At 40.3% G+C, this 21,752-nt stretch overlaps 1 long non-coding RNA gene across 1 annotated transcript in view; it reads right to left on the reverse strand.

Moving 5' to 3' along the window:
• LOC120861651 overlaps positions 1 to 21,752 on the reverse strand; it is a 77,575-nt gene that overhangs the window by 32,036 nt on the left and 23,787 nt on the right. Inside the window, exon 2 of the long non-coding RNA XR_005720569.1 lies at positions 3,355 to 3,488. This is a non-coding gene — a long non-coding RNA (uncharacterized LOC120861651). The remainder of the gene's footprint in view (positions 1 to 3,354; positions 3,489 to 21,752) is intronic.

Raw genomic sequence — 21,752 nt, forward strand, 5'->3', positions numbered from 1 at the left:
ATTCTAGTTTCGTTAGTGTAACAGTATTTAAAAGTAGGAATTGCTTTAGCTTAGAAAATAAACATCATCATATATAGGAGAAACAGAATTGAAGAAAAAGGAAATTATGAAAAATGGAGTATAAAAATGTAATAAAAAGGTAAATTTCTATGACTGGCTCAGACCATGGATCAAAACTAAGGAGTCACAGGGGTCCAGACAGTGGACAGGAACTTGGAATTGGGAGCCTGTGCTCTAGTTTTAGCTCTTTTACTAACTGAACACTTGAGAAACTTGCTAAACATTTGTGAGTCTCGGATGTTGTCACATCTGAAAGTGCTTCTTAACCAAAGATGAAAGCTAGAAAAATCGGGAGTGGAGGAGGCTTTGTTTTAAAGATATAGCCAAGTATAACATCCAGAGATACATATTTGCTTGGCTTGTGATGGGTGCCAAGCATGATGCATCTTTCTGATATTTATTTCTTGTTAAGCATCAGTAAATTAGATGCTCTCTTAACATTCCTTCTAGCTCAAATGTTCCCTGTTTAATGACTACCAGCCCTAGAGTGAATATGTGGTTATAAGTTTATGTGTCTGGCAGACACTGCTGGTTGTACTCCTCCTCCTTTAGGAACAAACCCAAAGGTTTTGCTCAGTACATGTCTTCTAAAATAACTATTACATTTCCCAGTTTTCCTGTGGGTATGGCCATGGGCTAAATTCTGGCCAAAGGGATGTGGTATATGTAGCTTCTGGCAGTGTCCTTAATATAGATGTGCCGTCTTCCTTCCTGCTGACTGACATCCAATGATACATTGGCCAGACTTAGGAGTTGTAGCAGAAGATTGGAGAGAACCAAGACACTGTGGCCTGGGTCCAGGATGCCAGGGAGTGCATGTTGTCAGCAGGGAACCTACTACTCCCAGGTTTTCTTTATGTGTGAGAGAAAGACACTACTATTTAGTTAAAGTAATTGTTCAAATTACCGCACAATCTCACACACTAGCAAAATAATGCTCAAAATTCTCCAAATTAGGCTTCAATAGTACATGAACCATGGACTTCCAGATGTTCAAGCTGGATTTAGAAAAATCAGAAGAATAAGAGATCAAATTGTCAACATCTGTTAGATCATCAAAAAAGCAAGAAAGTTCCAGAAAAATATCTATTTCTGCTTTATTGACTATGTTAAAGCCTTTGACTGTGTGGATCACAGCAAACTGTGGAAAATACTTTACGAGATGGGAATACCTGACCACCTGATCTGCTTCTTTAGAAATCTATATGCAGGTTAAGAAGCAACAGTTAGAACTGGGCATGGAACAACAGACTGGTTCCAAATAAGGAAAAGAGTACATCAAGGCAGTATATTGTCACCTGCTTATTTAACTTTTATGCAGAATATATCACGAGAAATGCTGGACTGGATGAAGCACAAGATGGAATCAAGATTGCTGGGGGAAATATTAATAACCTCAGATATGCAGATGATACCACCCTTGCAGCAGAAAGTAAAACTAAAGAGCCTCTTGATGAAAGTGCAAGAGGAGAGTGCAAAAGCTGGCTTAAAACTCAACATTCAGAAAACTAAGACCATGGCATCTGGTCCCATCTCTTCATGGGAAATAGATGGGGAAACAATGGAAACAGTGACAGACTTAATTTTCTTAGGCTCCAAAATCATTGCAGATGGTGACTGTAGCCATGAAAGTAAAAGATGTTTGCTCCTTGGAAGAAACATTAGGATCAAAAATTAAAAGGATACTAAACCACATATTAAAAAGCAGAGACATTACTTTGCGAGCAAAGGTCCATCTAGTCAAGGCTATGGTTTTTTCAGTAGTCATGTATGGATGTGAAAGTTGGACTATAAAGAAAGCTGAGTGCTGAAGTATTGATGCTTTTGAACTACAGTGTTGGAGAAGAGTCTTGAGAGTTCCTTGGACTGCAAGGAGATCCAACCAGTCCATTCTAAAGATCAGTTCTGGGTGTTCATTTGAAGGACTGATGCTGAAGCTGAAACTCCAGTACTTTGGCCACATGATTCGAAGAACTGACTTATTGGAAAAGACTCTGATGCTGGCAAAGGTTGAAGGTGGGAGAAGAAAGGGACGACAGAGGATGAGATGGTTGTATGGTATCACCAACTCAATGGAAATGAGTTTGAGTAAACTCCGAGAGTTGGTGATGAAGGGAGGCCTGGTGTGCTGCAGTCCATGGTGTCACAAATAGTTGGACACCTCTGAGCGACTGAACTGAACTGAATTGGTATTTTGGTTTTACTCTTTCTTTCAACCAAACCCATTAAACTAAAACAATATGGAGCATGAGAAATACTTTATGGACTTCAATTAATTTTCCTAATCTTCATGTCAACACAAAAGGGAATGTCTATTTACAATGCTTTTTGTTTCTTTGTTTCCTACAAGTGTTGTATAAGATAGAGAATAATAATGTATTTAACAGACAGCACTTCTTTCATAGCCAGAAGCTAATAAAGAGATATCACAATTTTAAGAAACACAGTTTTCTTTTTGCAATTTTGTCTTATTCTCCTAAATTCTGTGTTATTTTCTTGGCATATGTTATACATTTATAACTATACACATACATATACACACACATTAAAATTTTTGGCCTCAAAAATGGTCAGTTACCATTAATTTTCTATAAAACATGGTGGGCCCTGAACTACAGTAAAATAACAGCAATTTAAATTATGCATATAAATTATACTTGTTGTTATTGGCAAAGAGAAAACATGGTGTTGAGTTATTTAAATACTTCCACGTATTTTCTGAAAGATATTTGGGCTTTGACAAGAGCTCATTAGTTAAAAAAAAAAAAAAACACTTTAATTCTTTTCCTTCCTATGTAGAGCTGAACAAAAATGCACACCCCACACACACGGTATACTTACAAAATAATGGAATTTGTTTCTTGTGAAAAATTACCTCTAAAGACTTTGAAAGACACTGGACTTTTTTGCACATGTTAAGTTTCTAATGGGCAACAGGGATGAGGGGCAGGAACAAAGGATGGTGAAAGAAAAAATTTATATATATATAATATTTAGGGCATTAAGATCCATCAAATTCTGAGATTAAAAGTCATGTGAATAGCTGTTACCATTTCCAAATATTTCTTAATAAATATGGGCAAAATATTATAGTAGATATTTCAGGCTATTAAGCAAACTCTCTCTCTCTCTCTTTCTCTCTCTCTCTCTCTCTCTCTCTCTCTCTCACACACACACACACACACACACACACTCAAACATACAATTAGAAATTAAATCAAATCAAATCATAGAGAAAGAAGATTGGGTGGGGGAAGGAAATGGAGACTATTATGAAGAGCTCTCTCTCCTTACCTTCATTCCTCTCATCGGGATTAGTGTAGATGGAAGCCAGGGTAAAGAAGGAAAAGATAACAAAAGCTAGTAAAATGAATGCCATTTCCAGGTTGGTAAATGGAAGTTCCATGAAAGACCACAAACTTCTTTACCTGCAATAGAAAGCAGACACTCACATAATAAACTCTGGTCCATAGAGAGCTTGAGTAACTATTTATCTTGTATTGAGATTTACTGAAACTTAAGATATTTATGTATACTTGGCAATAGCAAAAATGGAGTGTGGTCCCTTTTTGGAAATTTGACCTCGCCATCTGTGTAATTGAACTTAGACTTTACTGTGTAGATTGGAAGAGAATGTGAGACTGTGAATGACAGTCAGTTTATGTTTTGTGAGTTTTGGGGACTCTGGCAGCAAAGATAGGATATATTTCATTACATGAAGGAAAAAAAATAATATATTTTGATTTCTGTCTCACAGATCACACCCAGGTTCATAGTAAGTTCTTGTTCTGGAAATTACCCAGCATTTGCCAACCAGGTGATAAATATACCATTGAAGCAATTTTTAGTAAAGAAACCAGAGTCTTCAGAGTTACTGATCTAACCTAACACAGACAAAGATAAATGTGTTAACAAGTCAACCATAAGAAAGTCCAATCTCAGACTCAAAAAAGGAGAGCTCCTATATTTAGAAAGGAAATCATAGTTCCATTGGGGGAAATTATAACATTACCTAGTTGGAAGTAACCTCTTTTTGTATGTCTTTCAATATTCACTATGTAATGTGAAATATTTAAACCACTGTGAACATATGTGGGAATGTTATAATTTTAAGACATGGAGAAAGAGATTTCACACCCTTCTATTGCAACTCCTCTTAAATTTTTTTTTTTATTTACTGACTATTTTAGGAAGCAATTTATTGAAGTCTTTCATTTAAGTTCTCAGGTTCCTTTGAATGTATTTTTTAAATGAGTTCATTATACCCTGTAATTCCAGCCACAGGACTGGAAAAGGTCAGTTTTCATTTCAATCTCCAAAAAGGGAAATGCCAAAGAATGTTCAACCTAGTGCACAATTGCACTTACTTCACATTCTAGCAAGGTAATGTTCAAAATCCTTCAAGCTAGGCTTCAAATGAATGAGAATTTCCAGATGTACAAGCTGGATTTAGAAGAAGCAGAGGAACCAGAGATCAAATTGCCAACATTCATTGAATCACAGAAAAAGCAAGGGAATTCCAGAAAAATATCCACTTGTGTTTTATTGACCACAGTAAAGTCTTTGACTATGTGGATCACAACAAATTTTGGGAAATTAATAAAGAGATGGGAATACCAGACCAACTTACCTGTCTCCTGATAAAGCTGTATGCAGGAAAAGAAGCAACAGTTAAAACTGAACATGGAACAATGGACTGGTTCAAAATTGAGAAAAGAGTATGTGAAGGCTGTATAGTATCACTGATATTTAACTTATATGCAGAGTTGTTGCTGTTCAGTTGCCCAGTCCTGTCTATGTGACCCTGTGGACCCTAGGAAGCATGCCTGGCCTCCCTGTCCCTCACCATCTCCCAGAGTTTACCCAAGTTCATGTTCATGTCTAGCCATCCCATCCTCTGATGCCCTCTTCTCTTTCTGCCATTGATCTTTCCCAGCATCAGGGATTTTTCCAATGAGTCATCTGTACACATCAGATGATCAAAATACTGGAGTTTCATCTTCAGCATCAGTCCTTCTAGTAAATGTTCAGGGTTGATCTCCCTTAAGACTGACTGGCTTGATCTCCTTGCTGTCCAAAGGACCTTCAGTAGTCTTCTCCAACACCACAGTTCAAAGGCATCAATTCTTAGGCATTCTGCTTTCTTTATGGAACCTGCCTCTTGAGAAATCTGTATGCAGGTCAGGAAGCAACAGTTAGAACTGGACATGGAACAACAGACTGGTTCCAAATAGGAAAAGGAGTACATCAAGGCTGTATATTGTCACCCTGCTTATTTAACTTTTTTGCAGAGTACATCATGAGAAATGCTGGACTGGAAGAAACACAAGCTGGAATCAAGATTGCCGGGAGAAATATCAATAACCTCCGATATGCAGATGACACCACCCTTATGGCAGAAAGTGAAGAGGAGCTAAAAAGCCTCTTGATGAAAGTGAAAGAGGAAAGCAAAAAAGTTGGCTTAAAGCTCAACATTCAGAAAACCAAGATCATGGCATCTGGTCCCATCACTTCATGGGAAATAGATGGGGAAATAGTAGAAACAGTGGCAGACTTTATTTTGGGGGCTCCAAAATCACTGCAGATGGTGACTGCAGCCATGAAATTAAAAGACGCTTACTCCTTGGAAGAAAGGTTGTGAGCAACCTAGATAGTAGATTCAAAAGCAGAGACGTTACTTTGCTGACTAAGGTCCATCTAGTCAAGGCTATGGTTTTTCCTGTGGTCATGTATGGATGTGAGAGTTGGACTGTGAAGAAGGCTGAGCGCCGAAGAATTGATGCATTTGAACTCTGGTGTTGGAGAAGACTCTTGAGAGTCCCTTGGAATGCAAGGAGATCCAACCAGTCCATTCTGAAGGAGATCAGCCCTGGTATTTCTTTGGAAGGAATGATGCTAAAGCTGAAGCTCCAGTAGTTTGGCCACCTCATGCGAAGAGTTGACTCGTTGGAAAAGACTCTGATGCTGGGAGGGATTGGGGTCAGGAGAAGGGGATGACCAAGGATGAGATGGCTGGATGGCATCACGGACTCAATGGACGTGAGTCTGAGTGAGCTCCGGGAGATGGTGATGGACAGGGAGGCCTGGCGTGCTGCGATTCATGGGGTCGCAAAGAGTCGGACACGACTGAGCAACTGAACTGAACTGAACTCACAAGGGTATGTGACCACTGGGAAGACCATAGCCTTGACTATATGGACCTTTGTCGGCAGAGTAATATCTCTGCTTTTCAACACACTGTCTAGGTTTGTTATCGCTTTCCATATGCAGAGTACATCGTGTGAAATGCTGGGCTGAATCAACGCACAAGCTGGAATCAAGATTTCCAGGTTGTTATCAATAATCTCAGATATGCAGATGATACCATTTTAATGGCAGAAAGCAAAGAGGAACTAAAAGCCTCTTGATGAAGGTGAAAGAGGAGAGTGAAAAAGCTGGGTTAAAGCTCAACATTCAAAAATGAAGATCATGGCATCTGGTCCCATCACTTCATGGCAAAAATATGGGGAAACAACAGAAAGAGTGACAGGCTTTATTTTCTTGAGCTCCAAAATCACTGTAGATGGTGACTGTAGCCATGAAATTAAAAGATGTTTGCTTCTTGGAAGAAAAGCTATGACGAATCTAGACAGTGTTTTCAAAAGCAGAGACATCACTTGGCCTACAAAGGTCCATCTAGTCAAAGCTATGGTTTTTCCAATAGTCACGTATGGATGTGAGAGTTGGACCCTAAAGAGGGCTAGGGACCAAAGAATAGATGATTTCAAACTGTGGTGCTGGAAAAGATTCTTCAGAGTCCCTTGGGCTGCAAGAAGATCAAACCAGTCAATCCCAAAGGAAATCAACCCTTAGTATTCATTGGAAGGACTGATGCTGAAACTGAAACTCCAATACTTTGGCCACCTAATACAAGAGCTGACTCATTGGAAAAGATTCTGAGGCTGGAAAAGATTGAGGGCAAGAGGAAAATGGGGCGACAGAGGATGAAATGGTTGGATGGCATCACTGACTCAATCAAGATGAGTTTGAGAAAACCCCAGGAGATGGTGAAGGACAGGGAAATCTTGTGTGCTGCAGTCCATGGGGTCATGAAGAGTCAGACACTGCTGAGTGACTGAACTGAACTGGGCTGAACTGAATATCCTATAGTTGACAGATAAGATTTGAGGTGGGAGTTAGCTTTGCTGTCTTTCTTACATTCAATCTTCTAGTCATTGCCATAGCAGAAGAGAAGTGGGTGAGGGGACAATAAGCTCTTAAAAATCTGCTGTTTTTGAACATATTTCAGATTTTTTGAACATATTTCTTACAATTGACTGTATAGTTTGTGAGATATTGATCAGAAGTCTGTAGCTTTTTGTAGTTTTGTTGGACAGAAAATTGGACATGGAATTTATGTATCATAGGTATGCATATTTTAAAATATGAGGAGTACTACCAAGTGGAGTGGTAAGATGTATCTTGGAATTTTTTACATCCATGAACACTGGTCGAGCTTATTTTGTTTACTTATTCTGAAGCTGAGTATTATAGAATATGGCTCCACTGTCTCTTATTTAACCATTTGTATTGTTGAGAATTTGGATTCCCTCTAATATTTTGTCATCGCTAACAATGCAGTAGAAAAGATTTTTTTGTAAATATAACTTTGCACACTGCTATAGATTTCTCTAGGAAAGATTTATAGAAGCGGAACTGCTGGATCCATAAAACATTGCATTACTTCTTCACAAATTTCCCTGGATTTTACAACCATACCGATACTATATGTAGAGAACTGTTTGGCTGTCCTTCCCCAACACTCCCTCTTTAGGATTCCCTCTAACAATTTGAATTTAAAAATACCATCTTGTGTTTAAATTGACTTTTTCCTGATTTCTAGTTAGATTAAACATCTTTCCTATAATACTGCCTAGATTCTTAAAAATAAAAAACAAAACTGTGTATTCATTTGGCTGTGCCAAGTCTTAGTTGAAGCATGTGAGGCCAGTTCCCTGACCAGATATTGAACCTGGGCCCCCTTCATTGGGAGCACAGAGTCTTAGCCACTGGACCACAAGGGAAATTCCCTGCCCAGACTCTTAAAATCACCATGATTTGACAGATTCTGTCTCTACTGACAAAGATACTCTTGGGTTTTGGAAACATGACAGTGATGAAAAAAATCAGGACATTTATAGAGAAATAATACAATCTGTTCACTTTTATAAAATTCTGGATGTACCACAATAATAACATAATCACATTTTCCTACATTGACTTCCCTGAACCATCTAGAACATCCAGTTCCATTTTCTTAATCACTGTGTTGGACAACTCCTCCTCATGTCATCTCCATCTGAATGTGTAAGTTAGCCAAGTTTCAGTGGGGCAGGGGATGGATGACAGGAGGCAAAAATAATGAGGTTGGATGTATGGGTATCATAGAGTTTTTAACTATACACTGGCCGTCATAAGTAATATCTAACCTCAAATCCCTACCTCAGGCATGACAAGATCACAGAAAGAACAAAGAATGGGTCCATAAATGGGCAAGGGTTTTTCAGTTAAGGTAGATTTAATTCTGTTAAAAATAAAATTTGAAAATATGAATAACAGAAAAGACCATGAACAAAGAGAAGAGGTAGATTGAATGACAATAGAATCTTTAATCCAAAGTATATAATGAGGGTCTATGAATTAGTGGGAAAATTACAAATGCATGACCCCATGAATCACAGTTTAAAAGTTAGTGAAGGTCACAGAGCAAGCTATATAAGTAATTAATCAACATATGATAAGACTCTTAGTGTCAACATGATTCCTGTAATTCTTCTCACAAGCTAATAGTATATCACCTTAGCATAAATAAGCAGAACTTTATGGGATTTATTCAAATGCACACATCTTTAAAATAAGTAATATAGTAAAATAAGTAATATAGTTATAAATAAGTTTACAATTTTTATAGTAAGTCAACATGTTATTGGCTACCACCAAAATCACATATACTTTTTTGTTCTTCAGTTCAGTTCAGTTCAATCACTCAGTCATGTCCATCTTTTTGTGACTCCATGGACTACAGCACACTAGACTTCCCTGTCCACCACCCATTCCAAGAAATGCTCAAACTAATGTCCATCGATTAGATAATGCCATCCAACCATCTTATCCTCTGTGATCCCCTTCTCCTCCTGCCTTCAATCTTTTCCAACATCAGAGTCTTTTCCAATGAGTTAGTTCTTCACATCAGCAGGCCAAAAACATGCATTTTCAGCATTAGCATCAGTCTTTTGAAATGAATATTCAGGACTGATTTCCCTTAAGATGGACTGGTTTGATCTCCTTACAGTCCAAGAGACTCGAGTCTTCTCTCCAACACCACAGTTCAAAACCATTAATTCTTTAGCACTTAACTTTCTTTATAGTCCAACCGTCACATCCATACATGACTACAGGAAAAACCATAGCTTTGACTAGATGGACCTTTGCTGGCAAAGTAATGTCTCTGCTTTTTGATATGTTGTCTAGGTGAGTCATAGCTTTTCTTCCAAGAAGCAAGCATCTTTTAATTTCATGGCTGCAGTCACCATCTGCAATAATTTTGGAGACCCCAAAAATAAAGTCTCTCACTGTTTCCATTGCTTTCCCATCAATTTGCCAAGAAGTGATGGGACCAAATGTCATGATCTTGGTTTTCTGAATGTTGAGTTTTAAATCACTTTTTCATTCTCCTCTTTCACTTTCATCAAGAGGCTCTTTAGTTCTTCTTCACTTTCTGCCATAAGGATGGTGTCATCTGCATATCTGAGGTTATTGATATTTCTCCCAGCAATCTGGATTCCATCTTGTGCTTCATCGAGTCTGGCATTTCCCATGATGTACTCAGGATATAAGTTAAATAGTCAGGGTGACAATGTACCTTGACAAAATATCTTGATGTACTCCTTTCCTTATTTGGAACCAGTCTGTTGTTTTATGGCCAGTTCAAACTGTTGCTTCTTAACCTGTATACAGATTTCTCAGGAGGCAGGTCAGATGGTCTGGTATTCCCATCTCCTGAATAATTTTCCACAGTTTGTTGTGATCCACACAGTCAAAGGTTTTGACATTGTTGATAAAGCAGAAGTAGATATTTTCCTGGTACTCGCTTGCTTTTTCAATGATCCAATGGGTATAAGCAATTTGATCTCTGGTTCTTCTGCCTTTTCTAAATCCAGGTCTAACATGTGGAATTTCATGGTTCATATACTGTTGAAGCCTGGCTTGGAGAATTTTGAGCATTACTTTGCTAGCGTGTGAGGTGAGTGCAATTGTGTGGTAGTTTGAGCAATCTTTGGCATTGCCTTTCTTTGGGATTGGAATAAAAACTGACCTTTTCCAATCCTGTGGCCAATGCTGAGTTTTCCACATTTGCTGGCATATTGAGTGCTGCACTTTCATAGCATCATCTTTTAGGATTTGAAATAGTTAACTGGAATTCCATCATCTCCACTAGCTTTGTGTGTAGTGATGTTTCCTAAGGCCCACTTGACTTTGCACTCCAGGATGTCTGGCTCTACATCAGTAATCACACCACTGTGGTTATCTGGGTCATGAAAGTCTTTTTTTTTTTGTATACTGCTTCTGTATATTCTTGCCACCTCTTCTTAATATATTCTGCTTCTGTTAGGTCCATACCATTTCTGTCTTTTATTAAGCCCATCTTTACAAGAAATGTCCCCTTGGCATCTCTTATTTTCTTGAAGAGATCTCTAGTCTTTCCAATTCTATTGTTTCCCTCTATGTCTGCACTGATCACTGAAGAAGGCTTTCTTATCTCTCCTTGCTATTCTTTGGACCTCTGCATTCAGATGGGTATATCTTTCCCTTACTACTTTGCCTTTAATTTATCTTCTTTTCTCAGTTATTTATAAGGTCTCCTCAGACAACCATTTTGCCTTTTGCATTTCTTTTTCTTGGAGATAGGGGCAGTCCTAAGATAGCAGAGGAATAGAATGGGGAGACCACTTTCTCCCCTACAAATTCATCAAAAGAACGTTTAAACGCTGAGGAAATTCCACAAAACAACTTCTGAATGCCAGCAGAGGACATCAGGCACCAAGAAAAGCAGCCCATTGTCTTCGAAAGGAGGTAGGAAACAATATAAAACATAAAAAGAGAGACAAAAGAGGTAGGGATGGAGATCCGTCCCAGGAAGGGAGTCTTAAAAAAAAAGAGAGAGAAGTTTCCAAACACTAGGAGACACTGTCACTAATGAGTCTGTGGCAAGCCATGGAACCTCAGAGGGCAACACAACCAGGAGGAAAAATAAATATATAATTAAAACCTACAGATTACATGCCCAATGGTAACTCCCAGCAGAGAAACAGTGCAGACGCCTGCATCCACCACTAGCAAGCGGGGGTTGGGCAGGGAAGCATGGCCCTGCATCCACCACTAGCAAACGGGGGTTGGGCAGGGAAGCATGGGCCTGCATCCACCACTAGCAAGCGGGAGTTGGGCAGGGAAGCATGGGCTGCATTGCTTAGGATAAGGACGGGGCCCGAATGCTCTGAGGGCAATCTGAAGGAAGTAACTTGAGATAGCAAATCAGACCATGGGATAGCTACCTTGCGAAAAGCCATAAACTAAAACACCACCAGGCCCGTTCACAGAACAAAAGACTGACCAGAGCTAGCCGGCTGCAGACTGTCCCATCCCCTGCAGGAGACAGGCAGGTGAGGGCAGCCAGAGCCAGAATGGGGCAATGCCCCAGAGAGGCCTCATCTACCAAACTGCAAGCAGGCTTCTTTGCTAACCAAGAATTCTTGTGATTCTGGACGGTCAACACCCGCCTGAGAAGGTGCATTGGTTGTACACCGAGAAAACTGATTGGCAGGGACGAGAGAGATGGTAAGTTGCAGCTACCATGCTTGCCAAACACCTGGTCACCTGAGCGTCTCGGACCTGGGAAGGGCACAAAACACAGGCCCAACCGAGTCTGCACCTTTGTGGAGTACCCGAGTACCTGAACCTGAGTGGCTTAGACCTTGGAAGTGCATGCAACCCAGGGCCCATCTCAGAGAGTTCCCGGCAGAGCAACCTAGAGCCTGACCAGTGTAGACTGGGAAAGCACACACATTGTGAGCAGGGGTAAACCTAGTGCGGCTGAAACACTGTGAGCACTCTCCACACATGCTAGTGATATTTGTTTGAAGTTTTCCTCCCTCCCCACAGCACGACTGAACAAATGAGCCTAAAAAAGTGTCTGCCCCCCTGGGTCAGGTTGGAAATTAGACACTGAAGAGACCAGAAAACAGAAGCTAAAACAGAGGAAACCACCCTGGAAGTGATAGGTGCAATAGATTAAAACCCTGTAGTTAACACCGACTATATGGGAAGGGGCCTATAGACCTTGAGAAGTATAAGCCACATCAAGGAACTATCTGAAAATGAACTGACCCCACACTGTCTTTTTCTTAGGGATAGTCTTGATCACTGCCTCCTGTACAATGTCACGAACCTCCATCCATAGTTCTTCAAGCACTCAGTCTATCAGATTTAATCCCATGAACCTATTTTTCACTTCCACTGTATAATCATAAGAGATTTAATTTAGGTCATATCTGAATGGTCTATAGTTCTCCCTACTTTCTTCAATTAAGTCTGTGTTTGGCAATAAGGAGTTAATGATTTGAGCCACAGTCGGCTCCTGGTCTTGTTTTTGCTGGCTGTATAGAGCTTCTCCATCTTTGCCTGTAAAGAATATAATCAGTCTGATTTTGTTATTGACCTTCTGATGATGTCCACATGTTTTCTCTTGTGCTGTTGGAAGAGGGTGTTTGCTATGACCAGTGCATTCTCTTGGCAAAAGTCTGTTAGCCTTTGCCCTGCTTCATTTTGTACTCCAAGGCCAAACATGAGCTCTCCAGCTATCACTTCACTTTCTACTTTTGCATTCCAGGCCCCTATGATAGAAAAGGACATCTTTTTTTGGTGTTAGTTCTAAAAGTTCTTGTAGCTCTTCATGGAACCATTCAACTTTTCTTCTTTAGCACTAGTGGTTGGGGGCATAGACTTGGATTATTGTGATATTGAATGGTTGCCTTGGAAATGAACAGAGATCATTCTGTCATTTTTGAGATTGCATCCAAGTACACTATTTCAGACTCTTTTTGTTTACTATGTGGACTATTCCATTTCTTCTAGGGGATTCCTGTCCACAATAGTAGATATAATGGTTATCTGAGTTAAATTCACCCATTCCAGTCCATTTTAGTTCACTGATTCCTAGAATGTAGATAGATGTTCACTCTTGCCATCTCCTGTTTGACCATTTCCAGTTTGCCTTGATTCATGGACCTAATATTAAAGTTTCCTATGCAATATTGTTCTTTACAGCATCAGACATTACTTCCATTCTTAGTAATCTTCACCTTGACCTATTCTTCTTGGGTGACACTACATGGCATGGATCATAGTCTCATTGAGTTAGACAAGGTGGTGGCCCATGTGATCAATTTGATTAGTTTCTGTGGTTGTGGTTTTCAGTTTGTCTGCCCTCAGATAAGGATAAGTGGCTTCTGAAGCTTCCTGACTGAGTGTGGGGAAAACTGGGTCTTGTTCTGTTCGGTAGCTCCATACTAAGTAAATCTTTAATCCCTTTCTGCTGATGGATGGGGCTGTGTTCCCTCTTTGTTGTTTGACTTGAAGCTAAACTATGGTGGAGGTAATGAAGATAATGGTTCAGTTCAGTTCAGTTCAGTTCCGTTGCTCAGTCGTGTCGGACTCTTTGCGACCCCATGAATCGCAGCACGCCAGGCCTCCCTGTCCATCACCAACTACTGGAATTCACTCAGACTCATGTCCATCGAGTCAGTGATGCCATCCAGCCATCATATCCTCTGTCATCCCCTTCTACGCCTGCCCCCAATCCCTACCAGCATCAGAGTCTTTTCCAATGAGTCAGCCCTTCACCTAAGGTGGCCAAGGTGCTGGAGTTTCAGCTTTAGCATCATTCCTACCAAAGAAATCCCAGGGCTGATCTCCTTCAGAATGGACTGGTTGGATCTCCTTGCAGTCCAAGGGACTCTAAAGAGTCTTCTTCAACACCACAGTTCAAAAGTATCAATTCTTCGGTGCTCTGCTTTCTTCACAGTCCAACTCTCACATCCATACATGACCACTGGAAAGATCATAGCCTTGACTAGATGGACATTTGTTGGCAAAGTAATGTCTCTGCTTTTCAATATGCTATCTAGGTTGATCATAACTTTTCTTCCAAGGAGTAACCGTCTTTTAATTTCATGGCTGCAATCACCATCTGCAGTGCTTTTGGAGGCCCCACCTCCCCGCAAAAATAAAGTCTGACACTGTTTCCACCGTTTCTCATCTATTTCGCATGAAGAGATGAGACCAGATGCCATGATCTTCATTTCCTGAATGTTAAGCTTTAAGTCAACTTTTTCACTTTCCTCTTTCACTTTCATCAAGAGGCTTTTTAGTTTTTCTTCACTTTCTGCCATAAGGGTGGTGTCAACTGCATATTTAAGGTTTATGATAGTTCTCCTGGAAATCTTGATTCCAGCTTGTGTTTCTTTCAGCCCAGCATTTCTCATGATGTACTCTGCATATAAGTTAAATAAGCAGGGTAACAATATACAGCCTTGACATACTCCTTTTCCTATTGGGAACCAGTCTGTTGTTCCATGTCCAGTTCTAACTTGCTTCCTGACCTGCATACCGGTTTCTCAAGAGGCAGGTCAGGTAGTCTGTTATTCCCTTCTCTTTCACAATTTTCCATAGTTTATTGTGATCCACACAGTCAAAGGCTTTGGCATAGTCAAGAAAGCAGAAATAGATGTTTCTTTTCTGGATCTCTCTTGCCTTTTCCATGATCCAGTGGATGTTGGCAATTTGATCTCTGGTTCCTCTGCCTTTTCTAAAACCAGCTTGAACATCTGGAAGTTCATGGTTCACGTATTGCTGAAGCCTGCCTTGGAGAATTTTGAGCATCACTTCACTAGCGTGTGAGATGATTGCAATTGTGAGGTAATTTGAGCATTCTTTGACATTGCCTTTCTTTGGGATTGGAATGAAAACTGACCTTTTCCAGTCCTGTGGCCACTGCTGAGTTTTCCAAATTTCCTGGTATATTGAGTGCAGCACTTTCACAGCATCATCTTTCAGGATTTCAAATTGCTCAACTGAAATTCCATCACCACCACTAGCTTTGTTCATAGTGATGCTTCCTAAGGCCCACTTGACTTCACATTCCAGGATGTCTGGTTCTAGATGAGTGATCACACCATCATGATTATCTTGGTTGTGAAGATCTTTTTTGTTCAGTTCTTCTGTGTATTCTTGCCACCTCTTCTTAATATCTTCTGCCTCCTTTAGGTCCATACCATTTCTGTCCTTTATTGAGCCCATCTTTGCATGAAATGTTCCCTTGGTATCTCTAATTTTCTTGAAGAGATCTCTAGTCTTTGCCATTCTGTTGTTTTCTTCTATTTATTTGCATTGATCACTGAGGAAAGCTTTCTTATCTCTCCTTGCCTTTCTTTGGAAGTCTGCATTCAGATGCTTATATCTTTCCTTTTTTCCTTCACTTTTCATTTCTTTTCACAGCTATTTGTAAGCTCTCCTGAGACAGCCATTTTGCCTTTTTGCATTTCTTTTCCATGGGAATGGTCTTGATCCCTGCCTCCTGTACAATGTCACAAACCTCAGTCCATAGTTCATTATGCACTCTATCAGATCTCGTCCCTTAAATCTATTTCTCACTTCCACTGTATAATCATAAGGGGTTTGATTTAGATCATACCTGAATGGTCTAGTGGTTTTCCCTTCTTTCTTCAATTTAAGTCTGAATTTGGCAATAAGGAGTTCATGACCTGAGCGACAGTCAGCTCCCGGTCTTGTTTTTGCTGACTCCATAGGGCTTCTCCAGCTTTGGCTGCAAAGAATATAATCAATCTGATTTTGGTGTTGACCATCTGGTGATGTCCATGTGTAGAGTCTTCTCTTGTGTTGTTGGAAGAGGGTGTTTGCTATGACCGGTGCATTCTCTTGCCAAAACTCTATTAGCCTTTAACCTGCTTCATTCTGTATACCAAGGCCAAATTTGCCTTTTATCCAGGTGTTTCTGGACTTCCCACTTTTGCATTCCAGTCCCCTCTAATGAAAAGGACATCTTTTTTGGGTGCTTATTTAACTTATATGCAGAGTACATCATGAGACACTCTGGGCTGGAAGAAGCACAAGCTGGAATCAAGATTGCTGGAAGAAATATCAATAACCTCATTTATGCAGATGACATCACCCTTATGGCAGAAAGTGAAGAGAAACTAAAAAGCCTATTGATGAAGGTTAAAGTGGAGAATAAAACATTTGGATTAAAGCTCAACATTCAGAAAACGAAGATCATGGCATCTGGTCCCATTACTTCATGGGAAATAGATGGGGAAACAGTGTCAGACTTTATTTTTTTCGGGGTGGGGGGGCTCCAAAATCACTGCAGATGGTGACTGCAGCCATGAAATTAAAAAACGCTTACTCCTTGGAAGAAAAGTTATGACCAACCTAGATAGCATATTGAAAAGCAGAGACATCACTTTGCCAACATGGTCCATCTAGTCAAGGCTATGGTTTTTCCAGTGGTCATGTGTTTTGTGAGATTTGGACTGTGAAGAAAGCTGAGCACCAAACAATTGATGCTTTTGAACTGTGGTGTTGGAGAAGACTCTTGAGAGTCCCTTGGACTGCAGCGAGTTCCACCCGGTCCATTCTGAAGGAGATCTGCCCTGGGATTTCTTTGGAAGGAATGATGCTAAAGCTGAAACTCCAGTACTTTGGCCACCTCATGAGAAGAGTTGACCCATTGGAAAAGACTCTGATGCTGGGAGGGATTGGGGGCAGGAAGAGAAGGGGTGAGACAGAGGATATGATGGCTTGATGGCATCACTGACTTGGATGTGAGTCTGAGTGAACTCCAGGAGTTCGTGATGGACAGGGAGGCGTAGTGTGCTGCGATTCAAGGCATCGCAAAGAGTCGGACAGGACTGAGAGACAGAACTGACTGACTGACTGAACTACCTAAGATGAAAATAAGTGGTGCCATCTAGTGGTGATCACATGCTCTAGGTCGGAGTAAGAAATGAGGAATTATCCAAAGTGGCTAATGTTTCATTATACTGTATGTTATCTAACCTGAGAAGGCGATGGCACCCCACTCCAGTACTCTTGCCTGGAAAATCTTTAGCCTGGTAAGCTGCAGTCCATGAGGTCGCTAGGAGTCGGACACGACTGAGCGACTTCACTTTCATGCATTGGAAAAGGAAATGGCAACTCACTCCAGTGTTCTTGCCTGGAGAATCCCAGGGACGGTGGAGCCTTGTGGGCTGCTGTCTATGGGGTCGCACAGAGTCGGACACGACTGAAGCAACTTAGCACCCGGGGCAAAACATTCTCCCAGTCTTCAGCTGTGTCCCATGCATAGAATAGTCATTGGCTTTAACGTAACTATTTCTAGAAAGAGGCATCCATTCTAGCTTTCTGCTTAGTGTACATGATATATGGACATATACTGTGGTAATTTTATGGTAATTATATGGTATAATTACAATACACTGTGATAATTTCTAGCTCTGCATACTGAATGCCTGCTGAGCTATTTTTTCAAATCCTAAAAGATGATGCTATTATAGTGCTGCACTCAATATTTCAGCAAATTTGGAAAACTCAGCAGTGGCCACAGGACTGGAAAATGTAAGTTTTCATTCCAATACCAAGGAAGGATGATGCCAAAGAATGTGCAAACACTCACTTCACATGCTAGCAAAGTAATCCTCCAAATTCTCCAAGCTGGGCTTCAACAGTACGTGAACCAAGAACTTCCAGATGTTCAAGCTGGACTTAGAAAAGGCAGAGGAACGAGAGATCAAATTTCCAACATTCATTGGATTGTAGGAAAATGAAGAGAATTCCATAAAAATATCTGCTTTATTGACTATGCCAAAACCTTTGACTATGTGGATCACAACAAACTGGAAATTTCTGAAAGAGATGGGAATACCAGTCCACCTGACCTGCCTCCTGAGAAATCTGTATGCAGGTCAAGAAGCATCAGTTAGAACTGGACATGGAACAACAGATTGGTTCCAAAGAGGGAAAGGAGTACATCAAGGCTGCATATTGTCACCCTGCTTATTGATCTTATATGCAGAGTATCTCGTGTGAAATGCTGGACTGGATGAAGCACAAGGTGGAATCAAGATTGTCAGGAGAAATATCAATAACCTCAGATATGCAGATTATACCACCCTTATGGCAATAAGTGATGAACTAAAGAGCCTCTTGATAAAAGTGAAACAGGAGAGTGAAAAAGTTGGCTTAAAACTCAACATTCAGAAAGCTAAGATCATGTCATCCATTTCCATCACTGCATGCAAATAGATGGGGAAACAATGGAAACAGTGACAGACTTAATTTTGGGGGTCTCCAAAATCACTGCAGATGGCACTTGCAGCCACGAAATTAAAAGACACTTAGTCTTTGGATGAATGGTATGAAACATCTAGACAACATATTAAAAATCAAAGACATTACTTTTCCAACAAAGGTCCATCTAGTCAAGGCTATGATTTTTCCAGTAGTCATGCATGGGAATGAGAGTTGGACCATAAGGAAAGCTGAGAGCACGAGAACTGGTGCTTTTGAACTGTGGTGTTGGAGAAGTCTCTTGAGAGTCCTTTGGACTGCAAGGAGATCCAAGGAGTCAATCCCAAAGGAAATCAGTCCTTAATATTCATTGGAAAGCCTGATACTGAAGCTGAAGCTCTAATACTTTGGCAACCTTATGTGAAGAACTGAGTAACTGGAAAAGACTCTGATGCTGAGAAAGATTGATGGAAGGAGAAGAAAGGAACAACAGAAGACGAGATGGTTGAATGGTATAACCAACTCAAATAAAATGAGTCTGAGAAACCTCCAGGAGATGGTGAAGGACAGGGAAGCCTAGTATCGTGTAGTCCATGGGGGTCACAAAGTGTTTGCCATGACTGAATGACTATGCCATTATTCTAGACATAACACAAAGTAATGACTTTTGGATTTTCAATAGAAATTGAAAGGATGTGATGCAGTTATACATATTGTTATATATCTGTAAAACTGAGTCCCCCTAAAACAGAGTCATTTATCGAGTTTATGATTAACTCTATCCAAAACTTCATTTTCTTTCTTGTCCCCTGACCCTGTGTGGACAAGTGTGACAGTGACTATGGGAACAGTCTTCTGTTAACTGAACACCAATCAACCAGAGTCAAGTGACTAAAGCTGATGCTGTCAATAACAGTTGATGTACTAATATTGCTCTTTTTAGGTCAGGCTGCTTCTCCAGGGTAAGATGAGCTCATAGACCCTGAGCCATGGACCACTTGACCAGAGAATCATAAACCAGAGACATCTTGACTCCTGAAACTAGATTTAAAAGTGTCAGGGAAATGTCACAAGATGACAATTAATCCTTGCTTATTAGTTCTTCCTTAAAAAAAAAAAAAAAAACAAAAAAAACTCAAAGACCAAATAGAGGTGGATTTGAGGCTTGTCATTCCCCCCTCCTCCCAACCCTTGCTTCATGACTACAATAGAATCTTACTTTACTCCAATCTCCTGCTTCCAGAGTCTGGCTTTCTGTGCTATGGGCAAACAGGCTCAGTCATATCTGTGGCTCTTGAACATGGGACCTAATTACTTCCTTGTTGACTGCTGGGGCAGAAAGCCCTTAACAAGGACCCTTCCACTACCACATGCTCAATTCTAGAAAATGTGGCTCCGTAGGCATCTTTTTGGTCTCAAAATCAAACCTTTATTTTCTAAAGGCAAAGATGATGACTTCAGAAGATGAAGCTTTTGGTTCTCTTCCAACCCTCAAGGATTTTTTGTGGGAGTGCCTGAAACACAGATGGTTGTACAACTTGCATTTCCTCCTGGGCTGTGTACCCACAGTCTAATCTCTGGATACTTGTCGATCTCAGGTTACTACATGTATAAGTGAATCACATGTCCCCTGGAGTAGGATTAACAGCAATTTTTAATTAATAGAAAACTTCACAGAAATCATATCTATTTTACATAATAAAATGAATCTTACTCCTTTTATCATATTGTACATATAGTGCATCTAAACTTCAGTTCAGTTCAGTCACCATCATATCCAACTCTGCAACTCCATGGACTTTAGCATATCAGGTATCCCTGACCATCACCAACTCCTGAAGCTTGGTCAAACTCATGTTATTCGAGTCAGTTATGCCATTCAACCGCCTTATCTTCTGTTATCCCCTTCTTCTCCTTCCTCCAATCTTTCTCAGCATCAGAGTCTTTTCCAGTGGCTCAGTTCTTCACATAAGGTAGACAAAGTATTAGAGCTTCAGCTTCAGCATCAGGCTTTCCAATGAATATTCAGGATTGATTTCCTTTAGGATGGACTCATTGGATCTCATTGCAGTCCAAGGGACTCTCAAGAGTCTTCTTCGACACCACAGTTCATAAGCATCAATTCTTTGGTGCTCAGGTTTCTTTATAGCCCAACTCTCAAATTCACTGCTGGAACCACCATAGCTTTGATTAGATGGACCTTGGTTGCCAAAGTCTCTGCTTTTTAATATGGTGTCTAGGTGTGTCAGCTTTTCTTCTAAGGAGCAGGCATCTTTTAATTTCATGGCTGCAGTCACCATCTGCAGTGATTTTGAAGTCCAAGAAAATAAAGTTTGTCATGGTTTCCATTCTTTCCCCATCTATTTGCCATGAAGTGATGGACAGGAAGCCATGTTCTTAGTTTTCTGAATGTTGAGTTTTAAGTCAGCTTCTTCACCCTCCTCCTTCACTTTCATCAAGAGACTCTTTAGTTCCGCTTTGATTTCTACCATAAAGGTGATGTCATCTGCATATCCAAGGTTACTGATATTTTTCCCAGTAATCTTGAACCAGCTTGTGAGTTGATTTAGCCCAGCATTTTACATGCTGTATTCTGCACATAAGTTAAACAAGCAAAGTGACAATATACAACCTTGAAGTACCACTTTCCCAATTTGGATCCAGTCTGTAGTTCCATGTCCAATTCTAACTGATGCTTCCTAACCTGTATACAGATTTCTCAGGAGACAGGTAAGGTGATATGGTATTCCCACCTCTTGAACAGTTTTCCACAGTTTGTTGTAATCCACACGGTTGAAAGTTTTGCATAGTCAATAAGCAGGAGTATATGATTTTGGGGAACTCTCTTGTTTTTTCTATGATCTAAGGAAGGTTGGAAATTGATCTCTGGTTTCCTCTGACTTTTCTAAATCCAGGTTGAGCATCTGGAAGTTCTCAATACATGTACTGTCGGAAACTTGCTTGGAGAATTTTGAGCTTTATTTTACTAGAGTGTGAGATGAGTGCAACTGTGCATTAGTTTGAGCATTCTTTGGCATTGCCTTTCTTTGGGAGTGGAATGAAAACTAACCTTTTCTAGTCCTGTGGCCACTGCTGAGTTTTCCAAATTTGCTGGCATATTGAGTGCAACACTTTCTAAGTCAACTTTTTCATTCTCCTGTCTCACTTTCATCAAGAGGCTTTTTAGTTCCTCTTCATTTTCTGCCATAAAGGTTCTGTCATTGGCATATCTGAGGTTATGGATATTTCCCCTGGCAATCTTGATTCCAGCTTGTGCTTCTTCCAGGCCA

The sequence above is a fragment of the Oryx dammah genome, unplaced genomic scaffold (genome assembly GCF_014754425.2).
Source record: "Oryx dammah isolate SB20612 unplaced genomic scaffold, SCBI_Odam_1.1 HiC_scaffold_3, whole genome shotgun sequence".
Lineage (NCBI taxonomy): Eukaryota > Metazoa > Chordata > Mammalia > Artiodactyla > Bovidae > Oryx > Oryx dammah.